Source organism: Leptosomus discolor, chromosome 4 (assembly GCF_034619465.1).
Source record: "Leptosomus discolor isolate bLepDis1 chromosome 4, bLepDis1.hap2, whole genome shotgun sequence".
NCBI classification, from domain to species: Eukaryota; Metazoa; Chordata; class Aves; order Leptosomiformes; family Leptosomidae; genus Leptosomus; species Leptosomus discolor.
In genome coordinates this window covers 48,801,684-48,814,887 of record NC_141394.1, presented here as the reverse complement: position 1 = coordinate 48,814,887, position 13,204 = coordinate 48,801,684, and positions in this window count along the sequence as shown.

The following is a 13,204-nucleotide window of genomic DNA, read 5'->3' as shown; positions in this document are numbered from 1 at the left end:
ATTAGTGATCACTAGAAATGAAAGCAGTTGTCAAATCGCTAAAAGTTAAAATTAAGTCTTTGCAACTAAACTATTTGATATCTCTATAAACAAGTGAAAAGCTTAAATTCCAGCATAACCAACACAGACAACATGAGGAATCTTACAGTATTGATGTATAGTGTCAGGCTGGATAGCAAAAGCATAATGAAAATACAGAGAAGAAGGAAACACAAGAGCCACATAAGCTCTTAAGAGCAGGCATGTTTTTTCACACAAATAAAGAGTAGGGCTGTGAAAGTAATGCTGCACCTTTAGAATGTGGTAACTTTAAAGATGTAAGCAGGAATAGCACAGATGAATTGTCACATTGATCTTTTAAAAAGATGGAAAAATTATTATATGTATTGGAGGGGAATGCGGAAAACAGTGAATGGGGTCCACTATAGAATTGCAAACTCATATTTGCATACAGAAATACATCTGGAAATACTATCGGAAACTCTGTCACTAGGAGTGCCTTTAACTTCCCAGATAAGTACTGCAGAACAAATGCTAAAAAGAAATGAAGGTTTATATGGTCTTGGGATCATTAACCAACAAACTAATATGCCAGATAGAATCATACTTTGTTATTGCAGACTATGTTTATTTGGCTTTGCTAAGTAACAAGCATGTGGCACAAAAACTAGCTGTAGAAAATAACCTTGGAAAGAATTATCATGAGATAATTCCCTTTAAATTAAATAGAAGGAAAACCACAAACTAGCCTTTAAAGCTTCTTATTCAAAGTGAAGACTTCAAAAAAACTTTTTTATTTAGTCAAGTTAAACAAGTTAGATTCTCATTTGCAGTTCACTATAGAAAGAACTTGAATATTAAAAAGAACCACAACCACAAAGGTGCAGAAACCATGTAGAACTAAAGCAAAATAAAGATGAGTGAATGTATAAATAACTAACTAATGACTGACAATAACCAAAAAAGGATGAAGAGCCTAGAGGAAATGAAAATGAAGCTGATTAGAAAATTATGGTTTAAAGTTTAGTACTTTTAGGATAAGGAAGACTTTTTCAAAGTCAAAATGAGCTAGATTAAAAAAATAAATAAAATTAAAAAAATTAATATACTTTTACTTCTATAAATAAAAGAGAACTGGGATGAAGTGAAACAGTGTATAGTGAAGATGGGATATGGATTAAGAAAGGTCCATGCATGGCCTTATGCTGACGTTCAATTTTCAGTGAGGTTACAGGGAAGATATGGCATACATATTACCATTTGATACGGAGAAAACACATTAAGTTCTTCTTCACGTATAAAAACTGAGAGGGATTGTCACTATCCCAGAATCGTGAGAGAACTGGCACAGTATTACAGGTAGAGGTATGAAATCCATCAAGTTTCAGGAAATGTCACACAACAAAAAAAAATATTAAATGTTACACATATTTAAGAAAGTAAAAGAGGATGATCCTTACAACTATGACTGTCAGGCTGGTTTGAGCTATATTTTACAACAGGAAAGAACCAAAGCACAGAGGTACAGAGAAAATGTGATAAAATGCAACCTGGGTTTGACAAGACAGATTGTGCCAGACTAACCTGATATCCTTCACTGAGGAGATAATTGCTTTTCTAGACAAGGGAAATAGGTCTAATCTAGATCTAATCTACTTGGAAGCTAGGAAAGCATTTGATGCTTAATGGGAAATTATTAGTTAAACTAGAGAAGATGATGATTAGGATAAGAACTTAGAAGTGGATAAATAAGAAGCTGAAGGATTAGTGGCAACAGTATGGCACAGTGGAGTTACAGTGAAATGTATGATCAGTTCTGAGGTTGATACTAGTATTTCCAGCTGTGATCTTGGCTTAAAAATGAGAAAATGATGATGAAATTTGCTAATGGGATGAGTCTGAGAAGCTTCATGAGTCCTCAAAGAAGAAATGATCTCAAGTACAAGAAGGTTAGAAATAGCATGTTGTATTTCCAGAGGAATTTCAGAGAGATCCAGAGTTCTAAAATGTCTGCACTGAACCTGTGAGGACTTGATGTTGGATTGACATGAATGTGTACATTTTATGTCTGTCACCCCCACCAACATTGATAAAATTGCACATATAGGTGACTAACTACACAGTAGCAGAAGTGTATGTTCGATGGCAGATAATGTCATAAAATAGCTCAGTAAAGACATTAGCAATTGCACTTCAGTCCAATTCAGTTTAAGTGTTTTCTGCTTTTTGTACTGTTGTTTTTACTGTATAACATTTCCTGCCTTGTTTTGTGCTTTTTGTACTGTAAGCAATAGTTTCCCTTTACTTTTTTAATATAGTTGAATTTGTAATTAAATAATTACACCCTTTCTTCAACCAAGAGGGCAAACCAGCAACTGCCTCAAAATCAGAAAATGGTAAGTGACCTGTAAGAAACATAACATTGTTCTAGCAAGAAAATGCAATGGCTACTCTTCCTCTTGAAATCTGATTTTATCACCATTTGTTTGGCAGTACGCAAAGCCTCTTGCTAGGAGGGAACCAGGATGCTGCTGTTCGTTTGAAACAGGAATATAATTCCACTCGAAGACACTTCACAATTCCAGGAGCCAGATGACTAGTTTCAACTGACCAGCTATTTATGCATCCTCTTTATTTTTATCCCAAATATAATTTTTATATGGTTTGTATTTCACTTTAATTTGTACATGAGATCAGTTTAAATAATTCATCTGCTTGCATCTGACCACTTTGTGTGTTTTCTTCTTGGTAGAAATAGTATTCTGTATACACTTCTGTTGACTGAGTGCTGATTTTGTATCAACAATACTGTCATTATAAAATCATAATCCATAATAAGTCATCTTGGGAAATAATGTTATGATTCATGACTAATTTAAATAAAATCAAGTTCACGATTGAACTGCCTATCATGTGTACATAAATATTTTATCTAAACAGGTGTTGCATTTATTTTGATACATCTTATAATTCAGAACCCCTAGAAATGGCATTGTCCTTTTGTTCCCAAAATGTTTTAAAAATTCGTATGTCTAGCTTCTAAAGATTTTGAATATTTCTGATCTCTTAATACTTACAGTTAACAGTGAAGAATTTAGCTATAAGTGTATGAATGAAACGACCGGTGAGTTTAAAATTAAAGGTGAGTTTGGATATATTACTACTGAACCATACGCTACTCTGACAAGTAGCATGTAGAAATCAATAGAGTTCATGAATTTAATTTGGTGTTGCGTAATGTGTATAAGCAACTGTAGTTCAAGTAACTTACCTTATATATATATTGTTTTAATATAGTGCAGCATTTTCAAATGAAGGACTACTTGCTGAATACTTTCAGGATGTCTAAACAGTATATAGATAGGTGTAGATAAAGATGTAGATGTACATATGGATATGGGTGACATGCATATAACCAAGGATATCACAGACTTTTTGCTGCAGATGATAGAAAAATTATAACATATCAGGTAATTTATGGATTGAATTATTTGTTCAGCACAGTGATTTAGTTCTCATTACAAATAAATTCCAAATATTTAAGGATATTTCTTTTTTAAAAAAATAAAAAACATTAAGCTGATTAGTTCTATGTTTGGTTTTTTTTTTTATGTACATCTCTCTTTTTAAATTACATAATACATTTCCTCAGCAAAATGGCCATTATAAATACAATCTAAAGTACATTTCTTTGACATAGAAGATAAGACACATGCTTTTAGATTCCTTGGAGCTTTAATGTAACTAACTGAGCCTTATAAACAGGTCACTCGTTTATATAAACTGTAGTAGTGAGTTCCAAAGCACCCTAGTAAAGCTAGATGCCCAGTTAATTTTAATGAGTATTAGACTTCCAGCTCCCTTAGGCAGCTTTCAAAATGTCAGCCTATAATTACAAAGAGCTTGGACCAAAGCCCATTGAATTTAATGGAAAGTCTCCCATTGATTTCAGTGAGCTTTTGGATCATTGACTTTACTCTTTGCACAAATATTTCTAAAGCATTTGGATAGTAAACACCACATACTTTAGAAACACTACATTGCAAAGAATATCTTCACTTTTTGGTATATTTGACTGTTTACAGAAAAAAAAAAAAGACCCTGGGAAGCTGTATAATTGCAGAAATATTATAAACTTTGGTGTGAAATAGAACACTAAAAAATAAATTAAAGCAAAAGAATTCCACTACCAGTCAGGACTGTTCCAGGGCTGATCAGGACTGTTTTACAGAATTATTTTAGCTGCAAAAAAACCCAAATGAACCAAACCAGAACCTTTTGCAAGGAATGGCTGATTTTGAGGAAAGTAACTGTTGGTAAGGAAGGTTTTTTAATGTTTTGAAATTGTAACAATAGTGTCTGTCAACATTTTCTAAGTAATAAATACTGGCTTTGGTTTATTCTACTTAGAACTTTAATCTAATTATAGAAGCACAGGTAATTCAAAGAATTCTTTTAAATTCTTGAAAGAAAACATTTTTTCTGACCCGAGAGAAAGACTTTTCTGGTCTTTCAGTCAACCAGAATGTGTAAAGTTTCAGCTTTGCACAGCAGAGGAAAAGTTTCCCTGCATACCATTCTTCAAAAGTTTAGCTGTATCTATTACTAAGCTATATTTTAAGAGCTTACAAGTCTACCTTTCATCCCTAGATATTCAGGTATCATTTTGCTACAGACACACTAAAAGCCTTAGGCACAAGTTGTTGGCAAAGTCACAGACAATACAAACAAAGGTGATTATACTGTGGAGCTCCTTGTGAGACAGCAATCCAAGCAGGTGGCTCAGCCCCAGGAACACAAAATGTGAGCATGACACCTGGTTTATCACCATGCTATAATAAAATGCTGGTAGCCAAATGCAGAGTCCCAAACAGGGAGTTCAAATGCAGGAGCAGAGAGGGTTTCACATAATTTTGGAAAAGAGGAAGGAGGAAAAAAGGAGGAGATGGAGTGAAAACACCACAAGCAATAGTTAAATACAGTTAATATAGAAGTGAACTGTAGAAGATGAGTCATAAATCTCACACAGTTGCTGAAAAGCACTCAGCTGGAAATTAGCTGATATTAGGAAACATAGTACTGTGCAGTGGAAGGGAGCTAAGGAGAGGCAATCTTCTGGTTCTTTCCCCTTGAAACTGGTCATTCTGAGATAGGTGATATATATAAAAAAAATGTAGCTCAGCCTTCTGATTGTCTGTGCCTTATATTTAGCTTATGCGGACATGTGCGCACACACACATACACACAGAGATAAAACTGCATCAAAATGAAATTATTGTGATGAGGCAAGTTAAGCTGTCAAACCTGGGAGATTTTACCAGGGACTCTCATTTAATACAGCCATAAGAGCCCCTGAAGCTATACTTCTACCCTATGCAAAATGAAATGTAGATCTGCTAAGAAACTGAAACTCTGGGCCGGAATCATATTGGGAAGAGAGAATAGAAGTCAGATATTAAAAAAAAAGAGATGAAAAAATGGAGAGGTGCATTAAATAGGATTTTAAGTGTTCTTAAGGTGCCACTGAATCGCAATGTGATCTTGACTGCTCAGAATGATTGGGACTAACCGAAGAATAAATATCAGTGTACTTATAATTCAAAGGACAAGGAGACACTACAGTCTTGCCATAGCAGTTTTTTCGTAAATGATGGAACTGTTTGAAAAAGATTGGATGAGGTATTTCCTTCAACCTGTGCCTAGCACGGTCCCTTTTTTATTTGTTTTATATGTAAAGCACCTTTACTGCAATACCCAATGAATGTTCCAAATTCTGTGAAATCTGAGATCAAAAGCTAGTGAAGATATGCTCCAAGATTTTGACAGTCCTCCACAGGTTTTGACTTGTTGCCATTAAGAAACAGAACCAAAAATAAGGAAATGATATTTTTTAGCTTTTTTATTGTTGAAAGTAATTTGAATTTGATTCACAGGACAAAAAAATGTTCCTTCAAGAAACTGAGAGAATCACCGTTTTGAAAGACCATCTCTCAAACCAAGCCAAACAAAAAGAAAACAAAATGGAAAACCCACATACTTCCCTCATATAAGGAAAGCATGAAGCAAACCAAACAAGAAGGGCTGCAACCCACATCACTGATAATTTTTAACAGTTCAGAGCAGTGATTGTCTTTCTGCTAGGCAGTCAGAAAATGATAAAGATGTTTTTTGTGTTTAGGACTTCTTGAAATTATCTCGGTACAAACAATGCATAGTAACAAGGAATTCAAAGGTAATGTTGAGTTAAAGGATGATTTGACGGAGGATAGCAGTTGGAAGATTTCACGGTCACTCAGTAATATACAATCTCATTGCAATCTTGGCGCTCCCTTGAGGAACAGCATTAGCATTTTAATCTGGATCAGGCTTGTGCTTTTGAAGTGAAGCTCTTTAATTCTTCCCACATTAGGCACTTTGCTGTGTGTTGTGGAGCAGTCTATGAGTGCAGGAACAGATAAAATTGAACCAAAAGCTTCTCCTCAGGTGCATGTACAATGAGTTCAAGCTGCAAGTGGGTGTTCAGTCATTGTGACCAGGAGACAGTCAGCTCAAACCCCACCAAAACACAGTCAACTCTATGACTGGTTCTTTGCACCAGATATTTCAGTCTTCAGACTAGCTCCTATTGTATCACTCCACTTGCTAGTGTGGGTACGGCCCTAGAAGTCCATTGGTACAACCGTTACCCTGATCAGCATAGAATACATATGTGTTATTGCATCGTTCTGTGTAAACTTCTGTGAAATACCCTTTTCTGTCATACAGAGGTGCTGGAGCTGGTTTTCATTTTAACGTTTTCACAATGTGTTCATAGTGGCTTCGCAGCAACAATAAAATAGCAAGAAATAGTAACCTGATCTTACATTGTTGCATTTTACTATTCATTTGAAACAAATCAACAGCAGATTAACACTGAACATTTAGTCAAGTCAAATACAAGTTCGTTGAATTTTCAGTATTTCTTTTATTTGATCATCTAAGTATGGGTCCTGTTGTTTGTATTTGCCAGCTGTAAAGCAAGAAAGTTGCTTTGTCTACACTTCATGTAAGTGTGTGTGTGTGTGTGTGAGTAAGAGTGAGATGAGTTTTCCAAATGATTATTTTAAATGTTTAGGCAAAGACAGGGAAACATCAAACTTGATCTTGGATTTCTTTTGTAGTGTCTTCGCTTCTGCTATTCAGTGAAGATTATTTTCCCCAAATACAGGAGATTTCTACCTAGTAAAATTATTAAGGAAAACAAGTATAAAACTACCATGATAGGTTCCAAAAGTTTCCATCTATTCACAATAAATCATAAGCAGACAAACGATGACAGTTTATTAGAGACTTTTCCCAGATAGAAAGCTGTGTATTCTCATAATTAAATCTACATCTACAGTAGTAGGCTGTTGATTTTGACATATTTTTGTTAAGAAAATCAAAACAGTATAAAATCAGATGTTCCAAACATCATAAACCGGTACTGTTCTATTTTTATTGAAAGGCTGTTTCAAAATTTATTGCAGATATTAATAATATAAATAAAATATGCAAATCAGTGATAAAATTTTCATTTACATAAAAATGTAACATCTAGTTACTTAAAAGATTTTTTTTTGCTCCAAATAATTCATTAGTTGGAATTGTTTTATTTTTATGCCAGGTCAGAATGAAATTATATATATGATGGAATGCTCTACAATGCAGAAATACCAGTTTCCTTCAGGCATGTATTTTAATTACTATCCATTTAAGAATGCATTGTTTTGAAATACTTACATGAGAAATTTCTTCTGTGCCACACTATTATTTAAGATTTATGTTTTGGCATATTAGTTCTAGATGCAAACTGGCAACTGACCATCATGGCTTCTGATAAATACATTTGTTCTAAATTTTTTTGTTCGTTTTGGTCATGGCCCAGAGAGTTAACTAGTGTATGTATCTTTTTGCACTGATTTTCATGGCACTATATTCCTTTCTACTCACTGAGGACCTACTCTGCCTAGATTAATGATTAATATTTAACGTTTCCATGAAATGGAAGTGGTTACACTGATATCTTATCCTGCAAGAAACAGACATAGGCTATGGACTAACAGTTTTCACTTTTGCAGTCATTGAAAAATCACAAGGTAATCAACAGATTCAACATCACATCTTTCTTTGCTCTTGACACAGATGTATAAAATCTAGTGGAATCACAATGTCCCACATATTAATTTTAATCTACCAATCTTATGAAGTGTTAGTTGCATTGATATTGTCATTGAAATCAAGTTATTCAGTTTATCCAGCTTTTTCTTTCCCCTCTCATTTATAGAGAGCCATGTATTCGTTTGGTCATGATCTTGCTCCTTATTTTATATGTCCTTCTCATATGTGATTCTGTTTTGGCTGTTCTTTGCTGACTTTTTCTGATTTTTTTTATACCTAACCTAGCCTTCATTTGTGTAAAGACACTCAGGATGGCTTTAAAATTGCACCACACATAACTTTAAGTAGCCTTATCTCTTCTCAGTTCCCTTTCCTAAGTTTAAGTACTGGTTCCACTTTGTGTCATTCAACTGTCCCTCACTGTGCAGGCTCCATTTACTCCAAAAGTTTCTCTCTAATACAAAAAGCTTAAATCGTTACTCCCTTACAATGATTTTCTTTCCCTTTGATATTAGGAACATGAAGAAAACACCATGGCAGTTCAACTTTCTTATCTCCTATCAAAAGGTTTATTATGTTGCTCTTCTGACCTGGTCTTTCTTCTGCTATTAGTAACTGTGTGTATATAATCACTATTTTCTTCCCAAGTACTCCCCAGAGGTTACCTAGGTGCCATAACTTGCTTCTAACAGGTGTATCGCTATATGCATAAGCCTCTATGCAGTCCTCACTGACATCTCAAGCTCAGCAATTCACATCTTTGTAGTCAGCCTTCTGGGCTGCCCTTTTCTGCCATCACAGACATTAAGATCTTGACATCTCTATCAGATAATATCACTTGTGATACTTGTTGTATATTATATATCACAAATACAACACTCTGTACGTATTGCAAAATGTATGCAGGGGGTTCATAAAAGCTAGCTGTGAACTTGTTGAGCAACATCATATTTAATAAGTGCAGTTGGAGATTTTGGTATGCATTTCAATACTCTGCTAGAGTGGACTTTGCTTTTTGTTTTTTTTTTTTGTTTGTTTGTTTTTTTTGCTTTTGATCTATCTCCATTATGAAATAATTTCCTTACTCAAATGTCAGTGGTTGTCATTTTTCAGAATTTAGATTATTTTGGTCTTCTCCAATCAGGCTGATTTTTTCTGGAAAATCTATTCCTGTTGTAACATAAAATGTTAAAACCATGCCTGAATATTTCAAATAAGAGGTGAATCTCCTTTTTCATTGTATTTACAGGTAACATAGTTCAATTGATTAATTATTACAATGCCTGCCCCCACACTTTCTAGGTAACATGCTGCCTTTAAACTCTAGGATGTAATTTTATCTTTTTAGACTTTAAAGCATGGATTTTTATCCTTCTGAAGAAAATTCTACATGCAAAAATTAGTGTTCTTATGTGGATTATGAGACATCACTATCCCTTATTCCTAAAATTCGTAATCTATTCCCAAGATAAGTAGACCGTATGTATTATTTCACCTTACTAATGTCAAACTAGCTAGAGTTCACTGTTTTTTCTTTCTTATAGGCCCCCTCAATTTACTAGGCCTTTGCCACAGTAATTTAATGTCTTTATTTAGCTGTCTATCAGTGCATATGAAAGGTTTTATTCTTTAACGATTCATGGTTTAGTAGTGGGCTTGGTAGTGTTAGGATAATGATTGGACTTGATGATCTTAAAAAGTTTTTTCCAACTGAAATGTTTCTATTATTCTATAAATGCGGATACAGTCATGTGCAACTTTGCGGGGGAAAGGACCACAATGTATGTAGATGTTTACTCTTAGTGTTCAGGGTCACAAAGGAAAAATATTCTTGATATGTCAGATTAAATATTGGTAACAAGTGAAAGAAAAATCTTTCTCCTCATTGCCATTTCACTAGTAGAAACTTTATGTCTACTCATGAAGTTACAATGGGGAATTTAGCCAGACCAACAGAATATAAAACAAAACCAGTACTGTAGTACAACAGAATACATCACCAAAACACCACCATGTTATGACTGAACAAATTACTGAACTATTCTTCAAATGCAATGTTTTATTTAGAACTGTTTTTTACTCTAGTTTTGTATATCAAATACACCTTACATCCTTTATTTGTTGATAACTATATCCTTAGTGTTATTATTTTTGAAAATACCACCTTCTATAAATATTTTCAGTACCAAATAGCACTAATTTTCCTGCTTCAGTAAGTTCCCTGTCCAAAATAATTGAAAAGCAATGACAATCAAGCTCCAAGGCATGACATCTGTTAACAACCTAGATTCTGCACCACTGATCTTCAAAGAGAGATGAAGGAGAGAAGTCATTCTAATAACACTATATGGTGACCATGATGGTAACAGATATAAGCCACATTTCGATGCTCTGTGCAAACCTAGTTTAATAGTCTTACTAAATCAGCTGTTCCATATAGTGAGAATAATGAAATTTCACCATGTAGTTTACAATTTTTCACATAGCATGTGATCTAAATGCTAATGAGGATCTACAGTTCCCCTTTCGCAAAAGAAAATCTGGGAAAACCAACCATTTTGTCCATCCCACATTTGGAACAAAAAGATGGTAACTTGGGAATGTGAGAAGACACCATGGACATCATTGCACTCCCACCTTCCAGTCATGCAACACTGGTGTGACATATTTCTTAAGGGAGTAACCTACGTTAATCTCACAATTCATAGATTTACTTTCAGTAAATCCAAATGACCTGGGATATATATGACTCTGGAGCAGTGAAGAGAAGTTAGGCATGACATTTATTTTTTCATCAGAGAAATCTGCTATATTGCTTGTTAAAATGGAGTTCTGCTTCAAAGCCTGCATAAATGCATCTGCTGAGCATATACCATTTAATAAAGCCAACTAATCTGGTAGTGGCAAATTAAGAAGTTCTACTTCTAGTAAGGCAGTCAGTCCTTCGGACAAAGTTTATTGCCTTGAGAACAGAGCAGAGGAACTGAATGTGCTCCTGTGCTCAGCTGCTTTGGAGACACTTCTCATATCTCATCTCAAAGGGGCAAGGAAGGCAGGTTTGTAATTAAGACACCAGCTTTTGCATTGAAGTTGTTCTGAGATTGTGTTGAGATGTGTGAGACATATGTTCCAGTTTGGTAATCCTTTTGAGCCTGACTGGTGTTTGGCAGTGGCAAAACTTGACATGGCAGCTGCCTGACCTTTGGGTCAGCTTAAGATTCACTGTGTCTGTATACAAAACCTTTAGGTTCAGCAATGCAACAATTACGTGTCCTATACTTGACTGGAACCAAAAGATTAAGTACCTCTGTACAATACCTCTGTACAAGGTACTGAGGAATGAAGAGAGCTATATTCAGTTCAGCAGAGAGGAAGAGAAGAGACAGTTTTCACTCCATAGGCTGCTGGAAGCCCCAGCATGTGTGAGAGCCAGACTCCTCATCCTGCTTAAGGCAGACACAGAGGATTAGACCACGAGACCCTCAAGACAATTAGCTAAACAACACAGTACTATCTGAGACCACTTGTGCACATGACCTAAAAGAGAAATGTAAATGCACTGGAAATTTTAAGGATGCTACCCTAACTGCCAGTATTGTGCATCACATTTTGAAAACTTACGTTGTGAGGGCAGAAGCTTTTACAAAACTCGTTTTAACCTATATCATTGAGTGGTGTCACTGATCAAAACTCAAAACTATAAAGCACCACTTTTAGTTGATAGGCTCTATTAACATTAGTGCTAAATTTCTCAGCATTCTCAGCTCAATCTCAATTGCACTTCCCTTGTCATTTTAAAGTCTGCAGTGTGTTGGGACCCAGATTTTCATCCACAATTTAATTTTACCTGTATTCACACTCCTAGGATGAAGTATGCTGTAGAAATTCACCTGGAAAATTGCTTCTAGATCACATTATTTCAGTCAGATGTCCCTCTCTGTAACACACTAAGACAATTCCTTGAAAAAAGCACTCTTCCCTAACTTAAATGAAGAGAGGGAGAGAATAATACTATAGAAATACGTCAGGAAGATTGAAGTGTGGTAAACAGCTTAAGATGGATTGAGAATCTGACTACATTCAACTTCTCTATTTGGAGGTATTAGGAGAAGGATTTCCACAACAGTGTAAGTTAACATTTCAAATTAATGGAGAGCTGTGGCTCATTGCAGTTCTTTTGAAAATCTCAACTACCTAAATTGAGCATTATTGAAACCTGAGATACATTCATATACTGTGTTTATTGCATTTTCTTCATATTATCAAATAGACTTTGTGGATAAAAATTATAAAAATCTTTAAAAAGGGCCCAACTTTAAAAATTGACTGTACTTTCTCAGTTTAAGAAATCAACTACTCAAAATGTCAATCTGAAGTACAAAACAGTTTGAAAGTGAACAGAAACACTCTGACAGCTCTTGATCATCTGTCAAAGATGCAGTTGGGTTGTGGAAGGATCATGCACATGCTTTGGATGCAGAAAAGATGGAATGAACTGTGGATAACACAAGTGTAGAGCTAGTCAGACTTTCGTAAGTCATGCATTGCTCTACATAGACATACTTAAAAATATTTTTAATGTCAGCTGAATCCAGAAGCTGACATTTTTCCAAAGCCTTATCTCCTGATAACTCCAGGTTCCTGGAATTTCTCTTCAGTTTCTCTACACCTGGACTTTAGGTGTACAGTATTTGCATTAGTTCTAGAGTGGAATTAGGTCTTACATGGAAGATTCTCATGAGGTGTCCTGATTCCAAGCTCTTTCTTTGAAAAGTCACCTGGAAATTTCTGACAGTGCCCTTCTCACATCTAGTAGTAACCTTATTGTCTGATTCATCTCAATTTCCCATTATCTTCAATAGGTATCAACATTTTTGCATGCATATTTTCCCTAGAGAAGTACGTAAATTTGAATTTAAATTAAAATGTCTTATATAAAAATTAAAAATTCAGAATACTAATTTTAACATCCTTTTACATGATCGCATTTCTTTTACAACATCTGGAAGGTAATGCTAGGTATTAGATGGGGGCCATCATGTCTTTTTAAACCCCTTAGAAAGAG